We start from the raw sequence: 14,989 nt of genomic DNA, 5'->3' as shown, positions 1-14,989 counted from the left end.
CGTCTTCGTGGATGAAACGATCTTTAACAGTGACAACTACTGAATTGAAGTGGGCCTACTACTTACACGTATTTTGTGTTGAAACGGTGTCAAGCAAATACTCGCACGAATTCAAATATTATTATTTGGTTACTCACTCTGCATACTCTACGCAGAAAGTATCGCAATTTATATTAGGGTTATGTATAAGGTTATATAGGTTGGGTTATATTAGGTCGTTTAAATGCATGCCGGCGTCTTAGACTGTCGTGAAATTTCGAATCTTTTGTGGTCTTTTTAATATGGAATTTCTATTTGGTAAGGATTTTAATTGGCTTTTATGTTTACCTGAAAATGTCGTTATGTTATCGGTATAGCACTTAAAGGAGTTAGTGCCTGAGGTAAGAGGGCGAAATTGATTATTTATTATGATGAGACTGAGCATAAAAATTTTAAGTCTCGCTAATGATTGACCGTCACAAAAACATCCTTCCGTGCCGCCCACACGCGCGCTAGCCCTATAGGAGAAACGCATTCACATCATCATCATCATTTTAGCCATAGGACGTCCACTGCTGAACATAGGCCTCTCCCAATGCTTTCCATGTTGATCGATTGGTAGCGGCCTGCGTCACGCATTCACAATCACTACTAATTCTCTTTCTACCTACTTCTAGGTAGAGAAATCTTAGTAAATTCCAATAAGATGTACGTTTAAGCAAAGTAACTATACTATCAAGGTTTTATCGATTGTACGTACTTAATTGTGTCTAAAATTATCGATATAATTTTATCACGGCGCGCATACTGAAAAAGCTCTTATAAAGCTCCCAATATTCTCAGAAATAATTCGATACGGAACTGGAAAGCATGTAACTTGATATCTAAGGGTATGTAACTGTAGCTCTCATATCCTCAGAAATACATAGGAAGCTAAAAGAAACTTGATATCTCTACAAGACTGAGACTAAAGGACGTAGCACACTTATCAACCCGGAAAGGGATCGTGACGATCGTGAGTTGCACCACCTAACTTTAACGGTAAATATAACGATAACCGGTGCTTTTTGTATGGAGTTTGACAGATTTTTGACGTTTGTCCAAGTTAAAGTAAGATGGTGCAACGCAGCCTTAATCTGTAAGAATTTATAGTTTTTGAAACTAACCGCAAGGGGCGCTATACCATCGTAAACGTCAAAAATTATTGCCAATCTCATTAATTTCACGCAAGCGGAAATAAATTTCTTGTAATTCTTGTAAATACAAAAAGAAATCGCCTCCGTAACATTAAATTTCGTTTGATAAAATCTCAATTGAGTAATTCGCTGCTGAAACGACAACGAAATAATTCATTGCGATGGTTATCACATTGGCCTGGCAACCCCGTAATAACACAGATTAAATAACTATTATGTTAAATACCGATCAGGTGGATTAGTGGTTTAATCGCCCATTTTGCGATAAACAATCAAATTTTAACTGAGGTACAAATTTCCGATGAGCATGTTATTAACTATCGTGTTTGATATCAATATCGATCAAACGATAGACTCGGTATTGCACCGTAAGTTCAAAGAGTATTTTATGCGATTATTTCAGGGAGTGTAGTGTGTGTTTATGTCAAAAGCATTCGATATCGACCGCGTAAAAAAGTGACATAAGATGAATGACGGTTTATACAGCGCCCCTAGTGGAAACATTTCAAGAACTAAAATCTTCATTATATTTTTAACGCAGTTAAATAATATCAAATGCGTTTAACCTAAATGCACACTACGCCCCCAACTACAAACAACAGCCTCCGAAAGGATTTAACTGGATAGGCTATGCTAAACTGCGCTACATCACTTGTTGCTAAATTCGTTCGTTCGTTTCAGCCAAATGACGTCCACTGCTGGGTAAAGGCCTCCCCCACGGTTTCTATAACGACCGGTCCTACGCTGCCTGTACCAGGTTCCAGGTACTTCCCGCGACCTTCACCAGATCGTCGGTCTACCTAGTGGGAGGCCTGCCCACACTACGTCTTCCGACCCGTGGTCGCCGCTTGAGAATTTTTTTGCCCCAACGGCCATCAGCTCTACGAGCTATATGCCCTGGCTACTTGAGCTTAGCAATTTTCAAAGTCAAGTCAAACTCACAATTTCTTTATTTGAAGACTATTTCAATAGTACTTACAAATACTCCAGAACCTGTCTGCCCCAGCTTATCTATACTAGTACTTATTTACTATTATTTGAGTAGAAGGTGGAGTTCTTTTAACTGTGTTTTTATTTTTTTATGAAGAATGATCATTATGGTATCAAATGGTATGAGAAATATTTTCGGACCTCCAATGATAGGAATTGCAAAGTTATGTAAGAAAATGCGCACCTCTTTTAACTACGTTCGTGATTAGGTGGCCAAAGCTGATAACAGGTAATAAACCGTCCTCACCTCGGCCATATTTACGGAATTATTATTAAGTAACAACATAACCCATCGGATCTAATCCCGCTAATGAGAAGCGCCCTGAATAGCTCGAGTGGCGGAATGCGTGATAAGGCCGGCTTATTCAGAGGGTGGGGGCTCAGTTGCAGCGATTTTCCGGGTCTTTACGTTTCACTCCACGAGGAATTCGGACCGCGGTGCGAAACGCCCAAGAGCAGTGAATGGGGCTTTTAGCGCTGTGGACTTGGAGCGATGCGAATGGCTCTGTAAAAGGGGCTCTAGTAAATGAAAATTTATTTGTAATGGGTCGATTCAAACTGATACAGGAATAGTATGTTCTGATAATATTTTTTTCCCTACAATATACTCTACTTTTTATCTTTATTACTTACTAGTTTTCCGCCCGCGGCTTCGCCCGCGTGGAATTTTGTCTGTCACAGAAAAACTTTATCGCGCGCGTCCCTGTTTCATAAACCGGGATAAAAACTATTCTATGTCCTTTCCCGGGACTCAAACTATCTCTATGCCAAATTTCATGAAAATCGGTTCAGTGGTTTAGGCGTGAAAGCGAGACAGACAGACAGACAGACAGAGTTACTTTCGTATTTATAATATTAGTATAGATAGATATAGAGAACTGTTTTTTTTACTACCTATCATAGTTTAAATCGACCCATTGCAAAAAGTTCTTTCTGATTCAGACCATGGTCCGAATCTTTCATCGGTGTTTTTAATATCGTGCGGATTTTAAAAATTTACATTTTCCCACGTTTCAAATATCATCATAAGCAAGGAAAGGATATAAAATCGCTGTTAATAAGACCCTACCCCAAAATTCCTTTGAATATTCATGTACAAAAGCTTAGAACTGTATAAACACATTTGTAACGTTCCACATTTATATTGTTCTAGATAAGATGTTATTTTCAGATCTTCATTACTATTTACCTGCTGAGTGGTTAACTCATTTATCGCTTACATCTATTAAGCCAAAGGTCACTGACTGACTGACTCACTCATCACGAAATCTCAGAAACTACAAGTGCTAGGAGTCTCAAATTTTGCATAGGGGTTCTTTTTAGATCGTAGGTACTCACTAAAGCGGGTTTTACGAAACTCCACGCGTACGAAATCACGCAAGTATAAAATAATCATCATCATCATCTCAGCCATAGGACGTTCACTGCTGAACATAGGCCTCCCCCAATGCTTTCCATATTACCCGGTTGGTAGCGGCCCTCGTCCAGCGCTTTCCTGCTACCTTTATGATGTCGTCGGTCCACCTTGTGGGTGGACGTCTCACGCTGCGTTTTCCGGTACGCGGCCTCCACTCCAGAACCTTGCTGCCCCATCGGCCGTCAGTTATGCGTACTATTAGCCCTGCCCATTGCTACTTCAGCTTGCTAATCCGTCGGGCTATGTCAGCGACTGTAGTTCGTTTACGGTATAAATAAGTAAGTGTATTATTATTGTATTGAATCTAAATAAGGTATATGAGGCAGCAACTGTCATTGACTTTGACTTTGATTTTCCAAAAGTCATCCCATAAGCAGGTGAAAGTTTAAAGCGACGGAAGCCGCGAGCAAACACTGATACTTACGCCCGTATTTACAAACGATGCTTGCTTAATTGAAGCAGCGAATCGAACGCACAGCATTGAATAGAGCTCTGTGATTGGTTCGTGTGTCCCCTGTGCGTTCACGCGCACTGAGAGACCTCATAGTAATGTTTGTGAAAGGTACAAGTTGGTGTAAAGCTTAATAAGCTGCTATAGTGTCAGATATTCCTTCCTAACTTCTTCCAATTAAAACTCAAATGAAGAATGATATTTTTATCTTTCCATATCTTTGATCTTTAAACCCGATAAAGTCCATCTTCTGTCTTTTGATTGGATTTTCCCTCTCAATCAGTTAATATGAAAGCTTGAGTGAGCTAAGAGCTTTTTCTTTGAGGCAAAAGCTCTGGCCGTATCTAAAACTTTGACTTTGACTTTTAAAAGTTTATACTGTTTCCTTTATAAGACAGTTATAAATTGTGGGTTTAAATGTTAAGTTTTAGAAAAGTTTTTAAACGACAAATTGTAAGTTTGCAAAAGATAGTGTATCTAAGTTATGGGTTTAATAAAATGTATGCAAATTCAGTACAATAAACTCATTTTAGTCCTTAAGTAAATTTTATACTAAATATTCAAAAGCACGTAGGTACGTCCAGTGTCTTGGCACTTGGCAGTAAAATGTCAACTGTCAAGATGATACTGAGTGGGTGACCTCTTTGGCAACATTTCTTTTTTCTCTTTTCTCTTCATTGTCTTTGTACTTTTTTTTTAGTTGTCAAATAAATAATTTTTCTTTCTTTATTTCACGTACAGTCAGCGTCAAATAATTCGTGACACCCAAAGTAGGTAAAAGTTCGCAACATGCCTTTGTTATTGGACTAAGGTTGTGTGGTCAACTTTTTGACCACTTTCGGTGTCACTATTTGAAACTGACTGTAAAGGACCACTATTGTACCTTGTTGTTATCTTCTGTGGCACACTGTGGAAAGAGGAACCTTAAGTAGTACGGGACTATTCCCACCTCTCGTTCCCACCGCTGCAACTCCTGTGTAGCCAAGATCTACAGCTTGACCACCAATAAAAACCCAACCAGTGAAGGTCAAGTTTGTCCCGGGGGAAAGTTAAACTGTCATTGGATCCGGAACGAAATTAATCAGAAGAACATAGGAGGAGTTCGATGTTAAGGTTCGACTTCCCTCCATTGCAAAGCAGATGACAGGTGAAATAATTTGACAATTTGAATTTGCCGCTTCCATACCTCAGGAACTGACTGAATTCAGCGCTAGACTAATATAAATAGTTAAAACAAATTCAATAAAAAATCTTTAACTGATCTGATTCTTGTTGTTTAAATAATTCCTATAAATCTAAACAATCATTACCAAAACAGCCTACCAAAATGTTTTGTCCTGAATTTATTTTGAAGCTTAATAATAAAGAAACTAAGTCCACAATCCGTTGATGATTCGCCTGTTTACGTTGACCTGCTATCGAAGTCGCAAACGTTAAAGTTTAAGGATCAATTAACAATCCCTCAGTTAAAATTAACTCGGGACGCGTGACACAGCATGAGAGAGGGTAATTAACTAATTAGTTAAAAGCGATTGATAATGTTTCATAAGACTTAACTTAGCTTTTCCAGTCGAGAAAGTTTTGGGTCGAAAATAAACGGGGGCGTTCACCCGACTGCAGACAAAAGAGTAATGGTTTTCATGGTTTCAGATAAGTTTTATTTTATTTTTAGAATCATCTTTTTCTATGTGACAGGAGGCAAACGAGCAGACGGATCACCAGACCCAGGGGCGTTACAGGTGCGTTACCGGCCTTTAAGGTATAGAATACGCTCTCTTCTTGAAAGCTTCCAGGTCGTGTCCGTCCGGAAACACCGCAGACGACAGTCCATTCCACAGTTTTTTTGTACGCGGCAGGAAGTTTCTAGAGAAACGAACGAACGAAGCCTGAAGAAGTTCTGCTAGCTGGTATTGCTAGACGTAGAAACAGGCCTATTTTTAAAGCGGTTGTCAAATTTTTCAGGAACAGCTTTTAGTATTTTGTAGAGGTTCCTTATGAGCAAAATATTTGATGATTTATCCTACTATTTTAAAAGTCTATACAAATAAAGAAATTTTGACTTTGAGTAATATGTGACTTTTACAGCAAGAAAAATACATGTGTCCCATACAAAGTGTTTCAATCAGTTTTTTCCTTAAAATATCCCTTCAGGATTATAAAAAAATATCCTTTTTTTGATACGGAAATAAAACCCATTCAGATAATCTCATTGAAAATCATCATTCTCACCGATCAAAAATATCAAATTTTGTCTGAAATCGTTTCAAACTCGGTGATCACAACCTATTTGGTTTCAGCCGCCATTTTAACATGAGCTGCTTAATTTTTGGTCTATTTACAGGTTTTACATAATATAGAGGTCTATGTATAATGGCCGTCCCCGTACGTTGAAATGGGATTATCTTTTCGTTCCAATGGGTCTTTGCAAAGAATATTTTGTTAAAATATTATAGTGGAGTGTGTATTGGTTTGATGGATTGGAGTCCAGTCCAGTGGTTTTAAGTTGCTTTTTATTATCAAAAACCCTTTTTAGGGTACCTCAGAAAAGAATCTTTTAGGGTAGGATCTTTTTAGGGTACCTCAGAATGAAAAGAGACTTTTAGGATAGAATCAGGATCACTTTAGAATATAATAAGTAGAGTGACTTTGTTGTCCAGTTTTTTTTTATAAAAGTTATGTGCTTTTGTGGTATAAGGGAAACCGAGGTGTTTTGAAACAGAGGTTGAATTGTGAAACTCCACCAGTTTCTTAGATCCTAAATCCTTCCAGATCATAAAACCGTTATTAAACTGCAACGTCACAATTTACTTGCTTCTCGCTGACCCCTCAATTCGCGTTTGTGACTGAAGGCACCTTTAAGTTCTGAAATCTCGGTTGTGTTTCAGCTCATCTCCGTTTCAAAATAAGTACCTTGGTCTCCCAAAAACTAACATATCCATTAACCCCTCTAGGTATGCTTTAAATAAATGCGATACGCTAATGCTCTAAAATAATGTACCTGCTTATTTAAAAATCATTTTCTAAGAGGAATTATTATAAGAGGTTATATTTTCTACGATATTTAAGTGACGCCAGAGTGAGTTGAAAGATGTAGATAAATGAGGATACAGAACCCTCAGTGCTCTACTCCGACTCACACTTGACCATTTTTAGCTAAAACTAAAAGTTCAAATAAAGAAACACTTTACCTAACACTAAAGCAACACAGCTGAAGACTATAAAACTGTTATTAGACTAGGTACTTCAGTATCATTGTTCTCAAAACTTGGTTACAACGACATTATTACATCTCCATTCTCATTTTTAGGGTTCCGTAATTCAAAAGGAAATAAACACTTTTTGTCCATCTGTCACCCGTCCAAAAAACGCGTGGAGGCATCAAAATGAAATAAACATAAAATAAAGAGTAATTGACATCAACTTTGAAGCAAATCACACCACTAAAATAACTTTGTACCCCTTTTTAACATACATAGTTAGGGAATGCATTTCAATAAAATACGAAACACGTCTTCCATTAATTTCTGTTAAAGAATGATCATATCTGTGGTTTTTTGAAGTTGTAAAAAAATCTTAGTTAACGCAATCCAAAGTTACGGTCATATTGAAATTTGGCAAGAAGAAAGCTCTTAAGCTCGATTCACAGTCATATCAGTGAAGCCACAGTTCCGTCACAGTGCAGTATCCGCTCAGTTCAGTATCAGCGCTACAGTGTTGCGTCAGTAAAATATTTTGAATATTTTATAATGTCAGAGAGCTGTTTCAATATTCTTGTTCAGAAACCATGAAGTAAGTTATTTTGTTTTTGATGCCGCGGCGGCGTCCGTGATCCGACAAAAATATCGTCGTCAACGAATACGTCCGTGATTGCCGGTGTCGGCACTGACACTGAGAGCACTGTGTTGTCACTGACACTGACAAGTGGAGATGCGTTCATAGAAACTATATGAAAGAATATTTCGCACTGTGCCGGTACTGAGCCTGAACTGTGACTTCACTGATATGACTGTGTGAATCGGCCTTAACAGCACAAGTAAAGAGAAAAATCGGAAAATCGATGTAATGTTTTATTCCAACTAAACGAATCGCTTTCTAATTCGATGTATAGAGATAATATTTACTCGTACATTCATTAATAAGTTTGTCAAAAGTCCACTAGGTTGACTGACGATGCGGGCAGTACAGGGCGGATCATTGTGGAAATCCTTGGGGGAGGCCTTTGTCATTTGGCTGAAACGAACGAAAAAGTTTGTGCGGAACCCTAGGTGCGCGGATCCAACTCGCACTTAACCGTTTTTTTATTATTTGTTCGCAAACACTCAGGGAACTTACTCGTTCAACAATAAACTTCAATTTAAAATTTAATCAACTTCTCTAAAGTAAACTAAGGCTTGTTTATTCCCGTGTTGGGTTCGGGAACAAAAGGTATTGGGGAAATATTTTTACGTAAACGGTTAATGTAAGCAATACATCGCTAATAGACGTCGAATATCGTTTGATATTTAATGTTACTAATAGCCGCCCGCGACTTCGTACACGTGGACCCCGTTTTACAAAAACCCGTCTTAGTGAGCGAGCACCTACGTTCTAAAAGGAACTCATGCAAAATTTGGGACTCCTAGCACTTGTAGTGTCTGAGATTTCGTGGTGAGTGAGTGAGTCAGTCAGTGTCCTTTCGCTTTCGCCAACACATTCTAACGGTAAAAATATCCTACAGTGCTGGGTTGGTATTTTACGTATGTGTACATTAAAACTACAATCCCTTATTTATTTATTCTGGTACTCATGCCTGTAACTTATTTCATCCATTTAAGTTTCAACAGATTATTCATAAAGACTCTTTTCTGTGTCTACTCTACACTGTTTAGCCCAAAGGTTTACTGGCAGAGAATGCCCAATGGCATTAAGATTGCCTTTTGTATGGCATTGAAGAATAAATAAATATACTATAGCTACATAATTACGCGCGAGCGATAAGGATGGGTAGCTTGGGGTCATTGGACAAAATTCTACGTGCTTGGAGACCAGACTACAGTGTAATTATCACTCTCCTCACTCCTGCCTCCAGGCCAGTGTGCAGTAAGGAAGAAAACCCTACCATGTATTAAATATCTAGCAGAGCTGAAACGTACAGAACCGTCTCACAAAAACAGCTCGCTCTTACCAGTTTCTTTATAAATAACGTTTTGTTAGCTCTGTTTTGTAGAACAATTTTATGTCTCCGGAATGATTGAACAGCAAACGAGTGTCGATGCAAAAACCAATATAGCACAGAATAGATACCACAGTGCAGAACCGACTCTCCATTGTATATTATGTTATTGAAGAATAATTTTCAAAGAATCGTACCTATTTTTCTAGCAATCGATGTTAGGAACGTATTTTATCTATGGACTGTTCTTAGAGTTGTGTACTTAAAAAGGTGCAAACGGGAATCACTATGTGCCTTATTTGCTGTCTGTATGTATCTTATACATAAGTACCACTTTTGGTAGGGTACAATTGAAGTTTTAGGAACTTTATAGAAGAAGTCATTTTGAGATAATATATTGCTTTAAAGTAGCTCTCTTTGTATGAAAAAAACAGTCAAACATAATTTAAAAAGGTTGTTAACAAGTTTTTTGATTTTATACGACTTACAAAGGTTTTTAAACTATATAGAATAAAAGTCATTAAGTACTTATAACCATGAATCGAATAAAGAATCTAATTTAACATCTTAGGCCCAGAACAGACGGTGAAACGCAACTGCAACGAAACTGCAACTGCTAGTTACTTTTGAGTTGCATCTAAGTTTCTGCCATAGCGTCCGTTGAGAGACCACACATGACGTGACCAGTTTGAAACTTTCAGTTTCATTCATCAAAATCATCAGAAAGTTGCAGTTTCGTTGCAGTTGCGTTTCACCGTCTGTTCTGGGCCTTAGATGAAAAACGTTTTCTACTTAATTCGAAGTTTATATTTCAATTTCGCATAATAAACTCTCACGAATTAAGAGCCTTTGTGTACTTTATTGACATCTTAAGGGTACTTACTCGAGATGAAGTACTCATTTCCAAGGCTTACCTGTAACAATTTAAATCATTATCATTAAATGCAAACTTATATTTTGCTTCAAATCGTGACGCAAGCATATTTAGTATGAGATAAGGGGCTAACGGGACTATTAGGCTGAGTTGCGCCATCTTATTTGACTTTAACAAACTTCAACAATCTGTCAAATTCCATAAAAAAAACACCGGTTAAAGTTGCTGTTAAATTAAGATGGTGCAATCTAGCTTTAGTAAATATTTACTTGTTTCACACGCTAAGATTTTAAATAACTCTTTTTTATAAGATCAATGTTCTCAAATTGGCAAGTACTGGCAATAAAGACTAGTATAAAGACATTTGTCGTTAATACTCGATAAAAAAGAAAATCAGACAATCCCATTGAAAAGATGAAAGCCATCAAATATTAATTTAGTGGAAATTTAAAGTACTTAACATCACAGACGCCTGATCTTCGACTATTACAGACACTAATGCTCTCTATTCTGCCATTAGGACCAAAATATGTCAAGAAAAGGCATTCATAAAAGCAATATTTTTACATAAGCCGACTTCAATAGCCTTTTGGAATTCTGTCGCATATTTACTGCAAAAAACAACAGTACATCAAGAGCGGAACTATAAATAACAACAATCGGGAAAACAAATTAATCTTAGAGATAACCAGTGAATTGGATATCAAGGGACAAATGAATGACAAAAAACAAATGAACATAGGCAAGTGGACGAAAAAACAAAGGAATATCAGGAAAATGGAACGGTTGATGGGAGAAAAACAAATGAATTAATTAAAAACATAGAAAAGCTTTAAAATAACGAGTTTATTGCGTGTACACTTATTCTGGAACCGAAAAATGTTATGACTCGTATTATGAAAATTTATGTATTTATTTATTTAATAACAATCTTAGCTCTAACATTACAGGTTACCCCAATGCGATAGAGATGCTTAATCAACAAAAATCTGATGATTAGTTCGAAGGTAAATCTATCGTGAAAGAATTGTTCTTTTAAGTTTAATTAGTTTAAGTTAGCAGGACCGCACACAATAAATTGTATGACCACTCATCATCATCATCATCATTTCAGCCATAGGACGTCCACTGCTGAACATAATAACCGGTTGGCAGCGGCCTGTATCCATCACCTTCCTGCTATCATTATGAGGTCGTCGGTCCATCTTGACAACTGCTTTGGAATAAAAATTACACTTTGCCAACAGTTAGTGTGCACTAGAAAGAGTCCTAAAAGATGTTTCAGAATACCAATCTACACTTTTATATACAGATTCATACATGATTGTTTTATTGAAAGAAGAATTTTACATTAGAATACGGACTTAATATGTTCAAATTCATGCAAACGAAATTCGCGCGTCTGCTAGCTCCAATATAAAATGAGAAAGCATTTTAGTTTCACTTTCATTTACTCTCGAAAAGGCGGTAAAATATTTAGTTAAGAAAAAATCTGGTCCAATGTCAAACTTAATAAAAATACCGTGTTTCGTTAATGTAGTCTCGCACAAAATAATATTATTATAGCCTTCCAAAAATATCTTCGTCTAATTCACGAAGCTCTTGGGAAGTTATTATTTTATTGTGGCTTTGTCCTTAAGGCTTTATAATTTGTACTAACGACAGTACAGGTGGTTATTATACCTTAAAATTTTTAATCTAAATTTTTGGGTTGATTATTAATGTTAATTTGTGAAGAATAATTTGTGAAGAATTCACTTGGCTTATGTTTGAAGATTTTCAGGACTTTTGTTCATGTGGGATTTAGCCCTTAGTAAAGATTCTATCATTAGTCGTAGACAATAAAGAAAATTCCACGCGGGCGAAGCTGCGGGCGGAAAGCTAATAGTTACATAAAGCAACTGAGTGGTTACCAAACAGAATAAAATACTTCAGAACAGATTCATAGGGCCAACTTTATTAACTTTTTTATACAATTTTGTCTGTAACGTAATTACTTGGTCAGCCTAATCTATACTTATAATAAATCTGTAGAGAGGTCAATTCTGTACATGAAATATATTTTCAAAATAACTATCAGGGGGTGATTAGTGATCGATACTGATGCCAAAAATGCAATCAGTAAAATTTTTGTCTGTCTGTCTGTCTGTCTGTCTGTCTGTCTGTCTGTCTGTCTGTCTGTATGTTCCTTATAGAAACAAAAACTACTAGACGGATTTTAACGAAACTTGGTACAATTATTCTTCATACTCCTGGGCAGGTTATAGGATACTTAGGAATTCCCACGCGAACGGGAATTAGCGGGAAAATCATTTTGCATGAAAAATCTAAACCGCTTAAGTTAGACGCTTGAAATTTGGCATGCAGGTACCTTAGTAAACTTAAAGCTTAGTTACAACAGGATATTGCAAAATTCCAACGGGAACGGGACTTAGCGGGAAAAAACATTTGTATGTAAAAATCTAAACCGCGTAAGATAGACTCTTGAAATTTGTCATGCAGGTATCTTAGTAAACTTAAAGCTTAGTTACAACAGGATATTGCAAAATTCCCACGGGAACGGGAGTTAGCGGGAAAAAACATTTGTATGAAAAAATCTAAACCGCGTAAGATAGACTCTTGAAATTTGGCATGCAGGTACCTTAGTAAACTTAAAGCTTAGTTACAACAGGATATTGCAAAATTCCCACGGGAACGGGAGTTAGCGGGAAAAAACATTTGTATGAAAAAATCTAAACCGCGTAAGATAAACGCTTGAAATTTGGCATGCATGTACCTTAGTAAACTTAAAGCTTAGTTACAACAGGATATTGCAAAATTCCCACGGGAACGGGAGTTAGCGGAAAAAAAAAATTGTATGAAAAAATCTGAACCGCGTAAGATAGATGAAGGGGGGGTAAAACGAGATCCACGCGTACGAAGTCGCGGGCGGCCGCTAGTTTATTAAATAAGATGAAAGCATTCAGAAATGGAATCTAATATCCCATTCCATTACGAAAAAAACATATAATATTGTATCTTCTCTTTTTTGCGAAAACCAACAATCATCTGCGGAAAGCCCAAAGGAAAAAGCATTAAAGAAGCATTTGCTACAGCAAAAATATTTCTTTTTCTCTACAAAAGGAGACAAAGATAATGTATGTGAATATGCGATAGCGTCGTTGACTTTAGATTAGTTTGGTATTTTCCAGATTGGTATTGAAACGTATCAAACGAAATACTATTTAGTTTAGGCCTGTGATTGGTTAAATGTGACTCAAACTCAAAGGTGACTGACTGACTGACTGACTGACTGACTGACTGACTGACTGACTGACACAGTGATCTATCAACGCCCAGCCCAAACCACTGGACGGATCGGGCTGAAATTTAGCATGCAGGTAGATGTTATACGTCATAACATCTACCTGCATCCGCTAAGAAAGAATTTTTCAGGGAGATTTCAGAATATTGGATCTAAATCATCATAATCATCATCATTTCAGCAACTACTGAAGACGAGTAAGTATGACCTATAGAACTGAAACGAGGTCTCCCATAGGCTTCATAAAGGCTTTAAAGTATAGCCCTAGATTCTAGCTAGTATAAAAATAGTTTAGGACCAATAAAGACTAATTTCCCTACGACCGTTTGTCTATTAACTATTTTACTTTGGTTTCCAGTCCTGCTTCTATTACCTATCGCGGCTATAGAAGAATATTGTCTGTTGTTATAGACTAGATTTTAGCAACTATTGTTATAATAGGAATCAAGAAACAATTTCGTTGAACCTAAAAAATGTTGCCCCACACTTGACTCATACAAAGTAGGTACACAAATACTTACTCTTACTATCTATGAGAAGGTACAACATTATAGATATGCATGTATTTACTTAATTTTGATTTGTCAAGTGGGTATCACATCGTTAAATCAATAATACTGATACGCCAAACGATACTGCGTGCCAATACAATTAGCAAAGATAAATTACATCACAATGTGTGTTATCAAATAACCTTGTATGAGACTCCGAAAATACCAGATTGTCAGTTTTGTACATTTATTTTAGGTTCCTGAAGCTAGTGGAATAAATTAGAAGCATATTCGTCTGTACAGGACTATTCCCACCTCTCGTTCCCACCGCTGCAACTCCTGTGTAGCCAGGATCTACAGCTTGACGGTCAGTAACCCAACCAGTGAAGGTCAAGTTGGTCCCGGGAGAAAGTTAAACTGTCATTGGACCCGCAACGAAATTAACCAAAAACATAGGACTGTAGATCCTGGCTACACAGGAGTTGCAGCGGTGGGAACGAGAGGTGGGAATAGTCCCGTAAACCACATTTAGTTGAAATCTCATTCACTACATAGATAATCACTATCACGTGGGTGGAAGTAAATACCCGTTTCTACGAACATCCCAAAACTCTTGTTTGTTTACTGAAAATACGTAAACCCATAAATGTCATTGAATCATGGTCAATAAAAAACCTCTGCTAGATGTATTTTTAGCTAAAGGCAGAGCCAGAATGTGTGCGGTTTTTAGCCAAACCAAACGTTGGTAACAAACAAACAAACTTTGAAGATATTTTTACACATGTGTATCGCTCGTGGCTGTAGGTAACCAACTTTCATGATAGTGCCTGAGGTATGGGATCAATAGAGGAGAGGGTTTTTGGGACGTCAAACAGCCAGACTTCAAATGTGCTTCAGTTGTGCTTCAGATTTGATCGACGATCACACGACAGTCCAGATTTGCGGGATCCTGCATAACTGGACCCCGCAAAACCATATTGCTGTGGGAACGAACCCTTACAGGTATAACAATTAGGTCATACAACTGGTAATAGATCGTTTCATCCACGAAGACGCGCCCCACCAAATTTTGGTCGCGGAAAGCGCGGGGTGCGGGGAGTTAGATCCGAGCAATTCGAGCGTCATTATTGTAGTG

At 37.4% G+C, this 14,989-nt stretch overlaps 1 protein-coding gene across 3 annotated transcripts in view; it reads right to left on the bottom strand.

Annotated features, from left to right (window-relative positions):
* Positions 1 to 14,989, bottom strand: part of LOC135084469 (sex peptide receptor) — a 482,468-nt gene that overhangs the window by 286,089 nt on the left and 181,390 nt on the right. The window contains exon 1 of one of the 3 annotated variants that reach the window (XM_063979251.1): positions 10,069 to 10,084. The exons of 1 other annotated variant lie outside the window; for it this stretch is intronic. The gene's annotated coding sequence lies outside the window, so the exon portion shown is untranslated. Of the gene's footprint in view, positions 1 to 4,982; positions 4,996 to 10,068; positions 10,085 to 14,989 lie in introns of those variants that run through there. One more of the 3 variants, XM_063979249.1, reaches the window with a different exon arrangement.

This window comes from Ostrinia nubilalis, chromosome 26 (genome assembly GCF_963855985.1).
Source record: "Ostrinia nubilalis chromosome 26, ilOstNubi1.1, whole genome shotgun sequence".
Taxonomy (NCBI): domain Eukaryota; kingdom Metazoa; phylum Arthropoda; class Insecta; order Lepidoptera; family Crambidae; genus Ostrinia; species Ostrinia nubilalis.
This window is presented reverse-complemented; position numbering and strand designations above follow the sequence as displayed.